At 39.4% G+C, this 12,470-nt stretch overlaps 1 pseudogene; it reads right to left on the bottom strand.

Annotated features, from left to right (window-relative positions):
* LOC112611141 overlaps nt 1-12,247 on the bottom strand; it is a 43,445-nt pseudogene extending 31,198 nt beyond the window's left edge.
* Between the last annotated feature and the right edge of the window lie 223 nt (nt 12,248-12,470).

The following is a 12,470-nucleotide window of genomic DNA, read 5'->3' as shown; positions in this document are numbered from 1 at the left end:
TTATTCAGTGACCAGGGCTAATGTTTCTTAATTGTGAGACAAGCAATGAGTACTTTGATTTAATTTGAGGAACCTATCAGCACTTTCACTGGTGTTAGAAATTTCACTATTAGAAAGTTGTCCTCATGGTTAAAGCAAAATCCTGGTATATGCAAATAGTGGTAGAAAGCGTGTCACAGGTTATTGTGGGTTTGTTCATCCTTATAGTGTAGGGATGAAGTGTGAGAGCTCTGGAGTCAGAATGCCCAGTTCACATTTAGGTTCTACCACGTACTAGCTGTTCCAGTAGTTCCGACACACACTCTCTGATGATCCTTTGAGGAAGAGCCAATAAGATCGGATTTGTTCTTTGTCTGAAAATTTCCCCACATAAGCAAAATATCTGGGAGTAAGACCCATATTTTTGTTGTAGATGAGAAAAGAACCATAATTTTATCTCACCTCCTTTTCCTGGTGGTTTGACAAACCCTATCAGTGAATTTTCATCATAATGATATATACAAAAGTTCAATATTTATGTGGTTGAAGCTATAGTCAATAATCTGTCCATTTGTCCTGTGTCAAGTTGCAAGTGTGACAAGGCAGAAACACCACTAAGTGCACCTCAGTTTTATAAAGAGACAAATTTCACCATGTCATGCATAATTTAAATAATAATAGTAACTAATCAAGGGTCACAAAATTGCACAGAGACTATCAACCCTGCATGAATTTTCCATGTGATAAAATACCTTCACGTATTTCTATTTAAAGCCTTTGCTCACTTTTTAAACTTAATGCCATGTTAAAACATGCACAGGGATTTTGAAATATGCTTGGCTTGGCGTGATAGCTCACGCCTGTAATCCCAGCACTTTGGGAGGCCAAAGCAGGCGGATCACGAGGTCAGGAGATGGAGACCATCCTGGTCAACATGGTGAAACCCCATCTCTACTAAAATACAAAAAAATTAGCCAGGCCTGGTGGTACATGCCTGTAGCCCCAGCTACTCAGGAGGCCAAGGCAGGGGAATCGCTTGAACCCGGGAGGCAGAGGTTGTAGTCAGCCGAGATCGTACCACTGCACTCCAGCCTGGTGACAGAGTGAGACTCCATAAAGAAAAAAAAGAAAAAGAAAAAAAACAAAAGGAAAAGAAATATGCTTGAGTTTGTAGCTTGCTTTCTCTCAAAACACAAACAAATCAAACCAAGTTTGTTAAAGTTATTGCTTAGAAATTGTCTTCTAAAACTTCCTCATGGTAAAAACAAATAAAGGGTAGTACAATTTGTATCTGAAAGCAGTTTTTATAATTTTTTATTTCTATTTCATTTGTTTTTGCTATAGGTTAGATAGTACAGAAATGTTGAGAGCAAAGAATGATAGAAATGCCATTTTTCCACTCCCCTCCAGAGGCAGTCAAGATCGTGTAGGAATGAGAGCTATGGGAATGGGAATGACTTCAGATTAATGAACTGAGAGAAAATAAGGAGAAAACATGACTGAGAATCATACTAGTCAAAAAAACAGTTAAAATATATCATAAAAAGATATTTATTTAAAATAGCTTTTGCTAATTTAAAAAATAACACATGTTCATCTTAAACTTATTTATAAAATGCAGGGAACTGTAAAGAAGAAAGTAAAAGTCACTGACAGTCCTATTGAGTTAACCACTGGTGACATTTTGTGGTATTTTCTTTTCAGTTTTTTTCTCCATTTCTGTATACAAAATATATGTGTGTCCTTTACTGAAATAAAGTCAGTCTATATACAGTTTTTTAAATTTTGCTATTTTCACTACACATATCATGAGCATTTTCTCCCTTTGTTTAAACATTAAAAAAAATTTTTTTTTGCTATATTCAGTGCTATGGCATTTTAGAATTTGATCTTTTCCTATATATATAACTTATCAACTAAAAGGAGTCTTCCATTTAGAATACATTGCTTAGTCAATGGCATCTAGTTAATAAACGTACTTCACTGAAGTAATGTTTTTCTATGGCAGAACTCATGGGGTTTCTATAGACCCGTTCGGAGAGGGGATTGATGGCAGGGATGCAAGTGACTCCATAGGCTGTGGATGAAACTAACTGAACCCACACGGTGGTGACCCAGACCTTAATTCTCTCTGATGGGATGGATAAGTCTTATCTGCCCCAATTCAAATCTAAAATCTTTCTTCAGAGCACCCTGGATTATCTATATTCCAATTGTTTCTTTTCAAACTCCCATGATGAAATAAACCCTACACCTGCATTGTAAGTTTTTTTAGTTTACTTTCTTCCCTCATTCAAACAAACTCTCCAAATCCTACCTCAATCTAAACAGTTTCTCAAATCCCAGAAATCACTGTGAATTTTGCTAGAATGAAGATCTTAAACCTTTCTTTCCCATCACACAAATTCAGTTTCCTCTTGATGTTTACAGTGCAAATGTTTGCTAGCTTTATATATTTCTCTAGGCTTTTCCTTTGTGTGCTTTTAAATCTTCTGCCTTTGCTGAATCAACAAAGTCAGGGTCTGCATAACATAGTGGACAGATCTGTGCTAGAATTAACACACTGCTCTGCATTGGGGTGTGTGTGTGTGTGTGTGACTGCATGTGTGTGTGTTCACACGTGCCATGCCAAAAGCGTCTCTATAGTTTCTTTCCTCCATATTTTTTCTCAAATACTCTTTACAGCTATAGTTTCACACGTTATCTTGGGGCTCAAATGCATTCTGGGAAGTCCTCATTTTGTTGGACTAAGCAGGGGTGAAGCTGGAGGTAAGAATGGGCATTGACCTAGGAGCTAAGTTTTTATGTGTTTGTTATTGTTATGTATATATTTTTTTGTTTCAATAGTTTTAGCAGTACAAGTGATTTTTGTTTACATAGATGAATTGTATAGTGGTTAAGTCTGGACATTTAGTGTACCAGTCACCAAAATAGTGTACATTGTATCCAACAGGTAAGTTTTCAGCCCTGGCTTCCATTCCATTCTCCCTGCTTCTTAGTCTCCAGTGTCCATTATACCACTCTGTATGCCATTGCATACCCATAGCTTAGCTCCCACTTATAAGTGAGAACATACGGTTTTTGGTTTTCTATGCCTGAGTTGCTTCACTTAAGGTAATGTCCTCCAGTTACATGCAAGTTGCTGCAAAAGACATTATTTCGTTCCGTTTTATGGCTGAGTAGTAGTCCATGGTGTATGTGTGTGTGTATATATATATCACATTTTCTTTATCCACTCATCAATTGATGGGCACTTAGGCCTTTGCAATTGCAAATTGTGCTGTGATGAACATGAGCATGCAGGTGTCTATTTGACATAATGACTTCTTTTCCTTTGGGTAGGATCCCAAAGTAGTGGGATCGCTGGATCAAATGATAGATCTATTTTTAGTTCTTTGAGAAACTTCCATACTGTTTTCCATAGTGGTTGTAATAATTTACATTCCCACCAGTAGGATATAAGTATTTAACCTGAGAGCTAAGTTTGGACTAAAAAGAAATTGTCTCACTTAATCCAGTAGTCATTTTAGGATATCAAATGTTCTACTCTACAATGATTAGTTGCATGGTTAGTCTAGCCATATGGCCAAATATAATTGATTGATGTTGGTTGAAGTCGTTAAATAAAGGTATTAAATCTCAATGGATACATTATTATATGCTATGCCTGGGTTGCTAGCAAAAAGGGATTGGGAGGCAGGTTCTAAGAGGCAGTAATTGGCCAAAAGGAATTTAGAAAATATGAAATACCAGATTTATCTGGTAGAACAATATATGTATCATTTATGAATGAAAAATATTCCTAATATACAAAGAACTCCTAAACATTAAACATAAAAAATGGCAAAATGAAAGGCAATTCCTAAAGAAGATATGCAAATACACAATGGATTGATTTAATTTCATTAGCAGGCAGAGAAATGCAAAACAAAACAACTGTGAGATACCATTTTTTGCTTAGAATTGGAATCCTAATTAGAATTAGAATCCTCTTAGAATTAGAATCCTAATCCTAATTCTAAACCTTTTCTGTTGGTAAATATTAAAAGGATTGGTGATGTCCATTATGGTCAAGAGTGTAGAGCAACAGAAATACAAATATATTAATAGTAGGAGGATGACCTACCAAATATTTTGGGAAAGTAAACTAGAGGTATCTTTAATAATTAAATTTTGCAAAATTACCTTTAACTATGGAGTCCTACTGTGGGAATCTAAAATAAATTAAACTATGACTATGAAAGGACATAGATAAGTGTATCTGTTGTAATATTGGTTATCACATTGTAGTAAATGGTATCAAGAAAAATACCTATCAATAGAGAAATGACAACAGGCATATCAGACCACCACAATAAAGTGAATATCACAATAAAGCAAGTCACACAAGTTTTTTTTTTGTTTGTTTCCCAGAGTTTGTAAAAGTTATGTTTACACTCTACTGTAGTCTATCAAGTGTACAATAGCATTATGTCTAAAAATTTACATATTCTAATTTTAAAATATTTTATTGGCCGGGCATGCTGGCTCACGCCTGTAATCCCAGCACTTTGGGAGGCCGAGATGGGTAGATCGCCTGAGGTCAGGAGTTCAAGACCAGCCTGGCCAACATGGCAAAACCCTGTCCCTACTAAAAATACAAAAAATTAGCCGGGTGTGGGGGTGCATGCCTGTAATTCCAGTTACTCGGGAGGCTTAAGCAGGACAATCACTTGAACCCGGGAGGTGGAGGCTGCAGTGAGCCAAGATCACGCCACTATACTCCAGCCTGGGCAGTAAAGCAAGACTCAAAAAATAAAAAACAATAAAATAAAATAAAGTGCTTTATTGCTTTAAAAAAAAATCCTAACAATCATCTGAGTCCTTAGTGAGTCATAATCTGATTACTACTGGAGGATCTTGCCTCAATGTTGATAACTGCTGACTGATCAGGGTGGTGGTTGCTGAAGGTTGGGGTGGCTGTGGTAATTACTTAAAATAAGACAACAATGAAGTTTGTAACAAAGATGGACTCTTCCTTTCACAAAAGATTTATCTGTAGTGTACGATGTTTGATAGCATTTTACTTACCGCAGACCTTCTTTGAAAATTGGAGTCAATTCTCTCAAACCTTGCTGCTGCTTTAGCAACTAAGTTATTATAATACTATCCATCCTTTTGTTGTTGTTTCAACACTTCACAGCATCTTCACCAGAAGTAGATTATATCTCAAGAAACCACTTTCTTTGATCATTCATAAGAACCAACTCTCATGCATTTGAATTTTGTCAGGAAATCACAGCAACTCAGTCACATCTTCAGGCTCTACCTCTAATTCTAGCTATCTTGTTATTTCTACTACATCTGCAGTTATTTCCACCACTGAAGTCTTGAACTCCTCAGACTCACCCAAGAAGTTTGGAATCAAGTACTAACTCTTGCTAATGTTGATATTTTGACCTCCTCTTATGAATCATGAATGTTCTTATTGGCATCTGGTAGGCTGAATTTTTTCCAGAAGGTTTTCAATTTACTTTGCCCAGATCCATTAGCAAAATCACTGTCTATGGCAGCTACGGTCTTATGAAATAGTTCTTTTGTTTGTTAGTTTGTTTTTTGTTTTTTGAGACGGAGTCTCGTTCTGTCGCCCAGGCTGGAGTGCAGTGGCCGGATCTCAGCTCACTGCAAGCTCCGCCTCCCGGGTTTACGCCATTCTTCTGCCTCAGCCTCCCAAGTAGCTGGGACTACAGGTGCCCACCACCTCGCCTGGCTAGTTTTTTGTATTTTTTAGTAGAGACGGGGTTTCACCGTGTTAGCCAGGATGGTCTGGATCTCTAGACCTCATGATCCGCCCGTCTCGGCCTCCCAAAGTGCTGGGATTATAGGCTTGAGCCACCGCGCCCAGCCTGAAATACAGTTCTTAAATAATGAGACTTGAAAGTAAAAATGACTCCTTGATCTATGGGAATAGATGTTCTATTAGCAGGAATGAAACAATGTTTATTTCCTTTACATCTCCATCAGGGCTCTCAGGTGACCAGGTGCCTTGTCAGTGAGCAGTAATATTTAGAAAGAGTATTATTTTTTTTTCTGATCAGTAAGTGTCAACAATGGGCTTAAGTGATTCAGTTATCTCTGCTGTAAACTAAAACACTGTCATCCAGGTTGTGTTGTTCCATTTATATAGCATAGGCAGAATAGATTTAGCATAATTCTTAAGGGCCCTTGGATTTCTGGAATGGCAAATAAGCATTGGCTTCAACTTAAAGCCATCAGCTGCATTAGCCCCTAACACGAGTCAGTTTGCCCTTTGAAGCTTTGAAGCGAGTGTTGACTTCTCCTCTCTAGCTATGAAAAGTCCTAGATGGCATCTCCTTCCAATAGAAGGCTGTTTTGTCTACATTAAATAGCTGTTATTTAGCGTAGCTACCGTCATCAATGATCTTAGCCAGATTTTCTGGATAACTTGCTGCAGCTTTTACATCAGCACGTGCTGGTTCACTTTGCAATTTTTTGTTACGGAGATGGCTTCTTTACTTAAACGTCATGAACCAACTTCTCCTAGCCTTCAACTTGTCTTCTGCAGCTTCCTCATCTCTCTCAGTCTTCAGAGAACTGAAAAAACTTAGGGCCTTCCTCTGAATTAGCCTCTGGTTTAAGGGAATGTTGTAACTGGTTTGATCTATCCAGACCACTGTAACTTTCTCTACATAAGCAATACGGTTGTTTCACTTTTTTTTTTTTTCTTTTGAGACAGAGTCTTGCTCTGTCACCCAGGCTGGAGTGCAGTGGCATGATCTCAGCTCACTGCAACCTCTGCCTCCCAGGTTCAAGCAATTCTCCTCCCTCAGCCTCCTGAGTAGCTGGAACTACAGGTGCATGCCTCCATGCCTGGCTAATTTTTGTATTTTTAGTAGAGGCAGGGCTTCACCATGTTGGCCAGGCTGCTCTCGAACTCCTGACCTCAGGTGATCTGCCTGCCTCGGCCTCCCAAAATGCTGGGATTACAGGCGTGAGCCACCGCTTCTGGCCCACTTTCTTATCATTTGTGTATTCACTGGAGTAGCACTTTTAATCTTTTTCTTTGCATTCACAACGTGGCTGTTTGACTTGAGGCCTAGTTTTCAGCCTGTCTTACCCAAGCACACCTCCCTTGCTAAGCAGAGTCAGTTCTAGCTTTGATTTCAAGTGACAGATGTGCAACTTTTTCTTTCACTTGAACACCTAGAGGCCATTGAAGGGTTATTAATTGTCCTAATTTAATATTGTGGTGTCTCAGGGAATAGGAAAGCCTGAAGAGAGGGAGAGAGAAGGGGGGATGGCCGGTAGGTGGAGCAGTCAGATCACACACAACGTTTATCAATTAGGTTTGCTGTCTTGTATGGGCACAATTCATGGCACCTAAAAATTAGTACAATAATAACATCAAGGATCACCAATCACAAATCACTATAACAAATAAGATCATAATGAAAAAGTTTGAGAGTGTGAGGATTACCAAAATATGACACAGAGACACAATGTGAGCACGAGCTGTTGGCAAAATAGCACTGATAAACTTGCTTGACACAAGGTTGCCACAAATATTTAATTTATTTTAAAAAATACATTATCTGTACAATAAAGCACAATAAAGCAAAATGCAACCAAATGAGGTATGCCTATACTTAAATTGTGATGGAGCCACACCATAGAATTTTATGTAGTTATCAGAAAAATTAGTTGGTTCTGCATGTATGGTTGTATTAAAAAGTTACAGAAAAAAGTATAGAATAAATAGAAACGTACCCTCATGTATTTTAGAGTATATGTTTATATGCTTTGTAGGAACATTGGAACAGATATGTAGACTCGACATGATGGAGGAAAAATGGATGGAGCTTGTTATCAATCCTTGCTTGAGGCCAAAAATCACTTTTAGCTCAACCAATGAGCAATTACTGAAAAGTTAATGTACATAAAGCTGTGCTAGACCCTGGAGAAAACACAGATATGTGAGATATAGTTACTGATCTCTAAACAATTAAATTGAGTTAGGATAAAACAAACATATACGTGTACATGATTACATGCTAGGTGATATGATATGAATTCCAGGTGCTGTGGAAATTCGAAGAAGAAGTTGATCCGGGTGGACAGGGAGCAGGTTTTGGAGAAAAAGAACTCAAATTGTGTTTAGAGAGCCCACTGCTTGCATTCTTTTTGCTTCTTTTTGCTCCACTTTCCTTTATTTAGACTTTCATTACTGTGTACCTGACCTTATCATTTGCCCTTGGTTGTCCACCTTTGTTAACACTTGCTTAGTATTTTGGACTCTTGAGTAACTTGGGCCCCAGTTTGTCCTCAAGCGTACCTTTGAGCCCATTTCCCTGTCTTAGTCCCTCGGAATAAGAATTAGATGGACTTCAGCCAACCTACCCAAGCTCAGTCGGTCTCCACCTTTGTTGACATGGGTCAACATGACAAGCACCATAACAGTTGGTTGTCATGATTAATCTCCATGTTGGAAATCCAGGTCAGGACACAAAAGAACTTGCTCAATTCTTTCCTCTTAGGCTGTTAAAATAAATGAGGGTGAACCATGCTGGTCGAGTTTTGCCGCTCTATGTCTAGTTCATTATGATTACACAGACCTAGCCTCAATTAAGTAATATTCTCTGCCTCAATTAAGTAATATTCTCTGCAGTGGGAGGGGGCCATTTTGTGAGTGAATTTGAATGTCTGCATAGATCAGCATTATTGTTCATCACATCTGCACTTACATATATTTATATGCACACTCATAAGTGCAAAGATGCAGTTTCAAACTTAATTAAAAATAGGAAGCAACCTAAAGTGTGCTAGTATTTCCCCTGACTTCAGCATGATCTACCACTTTGACAAAATTTCATAAATCTCCTGCAATAGGAAATTCTACTGCATAGAACCATTTTATGTAGCAATATAGGTATTTAAAATATTCAACAACTTTCATCATGTTTTGCCTCATGGTACATAGGATTTTTATGTATTTAATAGTTACATATGTTATATATTTTAAACAGTATTTTTTACTAATGGTCCCCAACAGTACATTTTTCTGAAACTCTAACATCTGTGTTTTGTTCTTGTAGCTTATGATAATAATCTTGAATTGAGCACATCCAACCATAGAGGATGAATTAGTAGCTAGCTTTCAAAGGTGGCTGGATCCAGCAACCAAAGCGTCAAAACTTATCAAGTCCTGGTGACAGAAAGGCCTCCTTCTTCACTTTTTGAAGGGCAATTCCGGATCTGGCATCTGAGTGGCTCCTGCTGTTGCCAGGCCTGCAGCAGGTACACAGAAACTCAGAGGAGAGGAACCGTGGGGAATGTTCATTTGTTATTTATTCATAAACTTGCCGTGCCACATCATGTAAAATTAACACCTTTAATGGACTCCTGCCTCAGTTGCTTGAAGGACGAGCTTTCACCAGCCAAGGCCACCCACTGGCTTCCAGGAAGTATTGCTGTGTGTTTGCTTTGGGCTTCGAGTTCCATGGAGTTTACCTGCTGAAGTCGTGCCTGTGCCCAGCCGGTCAGCAAAGGTCTGTCCCATTAGAGAGAATGTTCAGGAAGTGGAATCTTTGGGGTTTTTGTGCTGAAGAGATGAGTGATTACTTTGGAGCATAAATTCCTTTCTCCATCTAGTTAATGAAGAGATTTACTTCAACATTCATTTATTATAAATTGGAGGGGGGGATGGCTTCTCCCACGTGCCAGCATCGAGAGGGTCCCTTTCCTGTAAGAGTTCATAAATAATCAACGTTTACAATGAAAAGGTTTTGTAAGCATTATCTTTTCCTGTCACAAAAATCCTCTCATGTTTCTACGGGAAGACCAATATACTTTGCAGACAATGATTCTGGAACAAAAATGGCTTTATACATAGGGAATGGACGTAAGCATTTGGGGATTTCTAAGGAAGAGCTCACCTTCTATACACACCCCATTGCTCCAGCTTCAATGCCTAAAGTTCCAGTCTAATTCTGTAACATTATCGAAATGCAAATAATGTCTGTGAGAGTGGAGGAACAGGTTAGGTTATTCAACAAACATTTGTCAGCTTACCATGTGCTGAGTATTGCACTTGATAGATATAAAGGCTGTAGAAGAGATCATGGTCTAATGGTAGCAAGAAAAAAAGTGACAGATAATTAAAATCCAACTTTAAGTATTATAGTTGAGGCCAGTGCTGAGTGGTAGGGAAATAGAGAGGAAGGAGGATTAATATTGCCCAAAGAGATTGGAGAAGGCTTCAGAGAGAAGACACTTTCTGAGCTTGAAGAATGGATAAACTTATATCCAGATGGGAAGAAAAAAACAATTCCAGTTAATTTTTGAGGGAGCAATGACAATATGTATTTGAATCCTTGCTGGATGCCAATTGTTGTGCGAAGGGTCAGGCCCCGTGTGAAGTGCTTTAGACCCATCATCCAGTTCAATTCTTACAAGGGAGGAGCATTGTCAGTGCCTTATGTGTCAGAACACAGAGAAGGCCCCCAGAGGTTAACTAACCTGCCCAGTGTTGGAATTCGAACATAGGGCTATATACTCCCCAGCCAGTGCTCTTATTGTGGCCCTGCAGCATTCACCGCTGCCTTTTTCCAGAGCCATGGGGAAGTATGACCTGTTGGGATATGGCAGAACCATGGGGAAGTATGACTTGTTGGGAAATGGGTGAGATCTAACATGGCTGTGAGTTGAGAGAGAGAGGGTGCTGGGAAGTCAGGTTGTGACCAGATTGTGAAGAGCTTTGAAGGCTGTAAGACGTTTGAACTTTGTACTGTATCCTGTAGGCAATGGGAAGCCAGCCATTGGAGGTCTTTGAGTGTGTGTGCTTGCATGAGGGAAAGAGAGAGAGAGAGAGAGAGAGACAAAGACGGGGTGAGATTAAGAGAGAGGGAGGGAGGGGGTTATGTTTATCTTTTAGAAGGACAACTATGGGCTGGCACGGTGGCTCATGCCTGTAATCCCAGCACTTTGGGAGGCCAATACTGGCAGATCATGAGGTCAGGAGATCGAGACCATCCTAGCTAACACGGTGAAACCCCATCTCTACTAAAAATATAAAAAAATTAGCCAGGCATGGTGGCGGGTGCCTGTAGTCCCAGCTACTCGGGAGGCTGAGGCAGGAGAATGGCGTGAACTGGGGAGGCAGAGCTTGCAATGAGTCAAAATGGTGCCACTGCACTCCAGCCTGGGCAACTGAGCAGCAAGACTCCAACTAAAAAAAAAAAAAAAAAAAAAAAAAAGGACAACTATGGCAATGTGTGGCAGATGAACTTCAGAGAAGGGTAGTAGTGGTGGGTGGGGTAGTGAGATGAGGAGTGAGTTATTTTATATCTTCTGCGAGATACAGCATAGGTTCGAATGTAGGCCTTCCATTCATTGTGGTACAGAAAAGTTGACCAATTTTCGGTTTAAGAACATGTAGATTTGAAAGGTGGACACGTCTGTAAATGACTAGCTGTGGCATCCTAAGCAAATTAGGTAAGCTCCTTTTACATAGTCACAATGCCAGCCTCAGTCTCTTCACCTGTAAAAAGGGGATAATAATAGTATTTTCCTCACTAGACTGTTGTGAAGATTAAATAAGATAGTGATCTATGGTCCAACGCCTGGTTCATTGCACATTTCCTATTATTGATAGCTATTACTCTATGAGCACTTTCCAAGGAGAGTTATTTTATCAGACTACTCAGTGAGCCACCCATGAAGGCCATGAGGAAATGGAATTTGAACACTCATTGATGTGTACATTGGGTGGCAGGTAGAGTAGAAATGAAGGAGAGTAACAAAGTTCTAGAACATTCTCCCAGAGTGAGAGCTGGGCCTGGAAGCTGTGCAATGATGTCTACAGTTAGATGGGAAAGAGGAAACCAAGAGAAAATTGAAGGCAAGCATTCCTTCCCAGAGTGGCACTGGAGATGAACTTAGGTAGTGCACAGATGAATATCGACCTTGTGATGATGTTATATTTATTCTAGTTATTGCCAATAATTACTTCTGTGTCTTTTCCTCCATTCACTGTGATGTTATGAAGTGGGTCTGTCTGAAGATAAATATTAAACAAATAATAGTGCATGTGATGTGTGGATATAGCAAAAATTGTGAATATGGTCTGAGGTTGGGGACATGTGGTGCTAGAGAATGTGGCCTTCTCCAGGACAGAGAACTTACCTGATGCACGACTCTCTCTCACCCTGGTATGTAGCACCACAAGCCTGGCAGAATGGATGCTTGGTAGATGTTTGTTCCACCAAATCATGTTCCCTGCTGGTACTCTGGGAGCACTGTGAGTTTTTAGTATCAGCTTCATGCACTGCTACTGTCATTCTTTCTTAGAGGTCGTCTCTTGCCTTTTCTATCTCTCAACAAGGGGATTTCCACTAACAATACAGATTCTAAATTCTATGGTGCATAATACATACATGCTGAATTTACACCAAATAAATGAAGGAGGTGTGCGATGCTCTCTGTAGCCTTCAGCA

Source organism: Theropithecus gelada, chromosome 17 (assembly GCF_003255815.1).
Source record: "Theropithecus gelada isolate Dixy chromosome 17, Tgel_1.0, whole genome shotgun sequence".
NCBI classification, from domain to species: domain Eukaryota; kingdom Metazoa; phylum Chordata; class Mammalia; order Primates; family Cercopithecidae; genus Theropithecus; species Theropithecus gelada.
The sequence above is the reverse complement of the archived record's forward strand: the minus strand, read 5'-3'. Positions and strand labels throughout refer to the sequence as shown.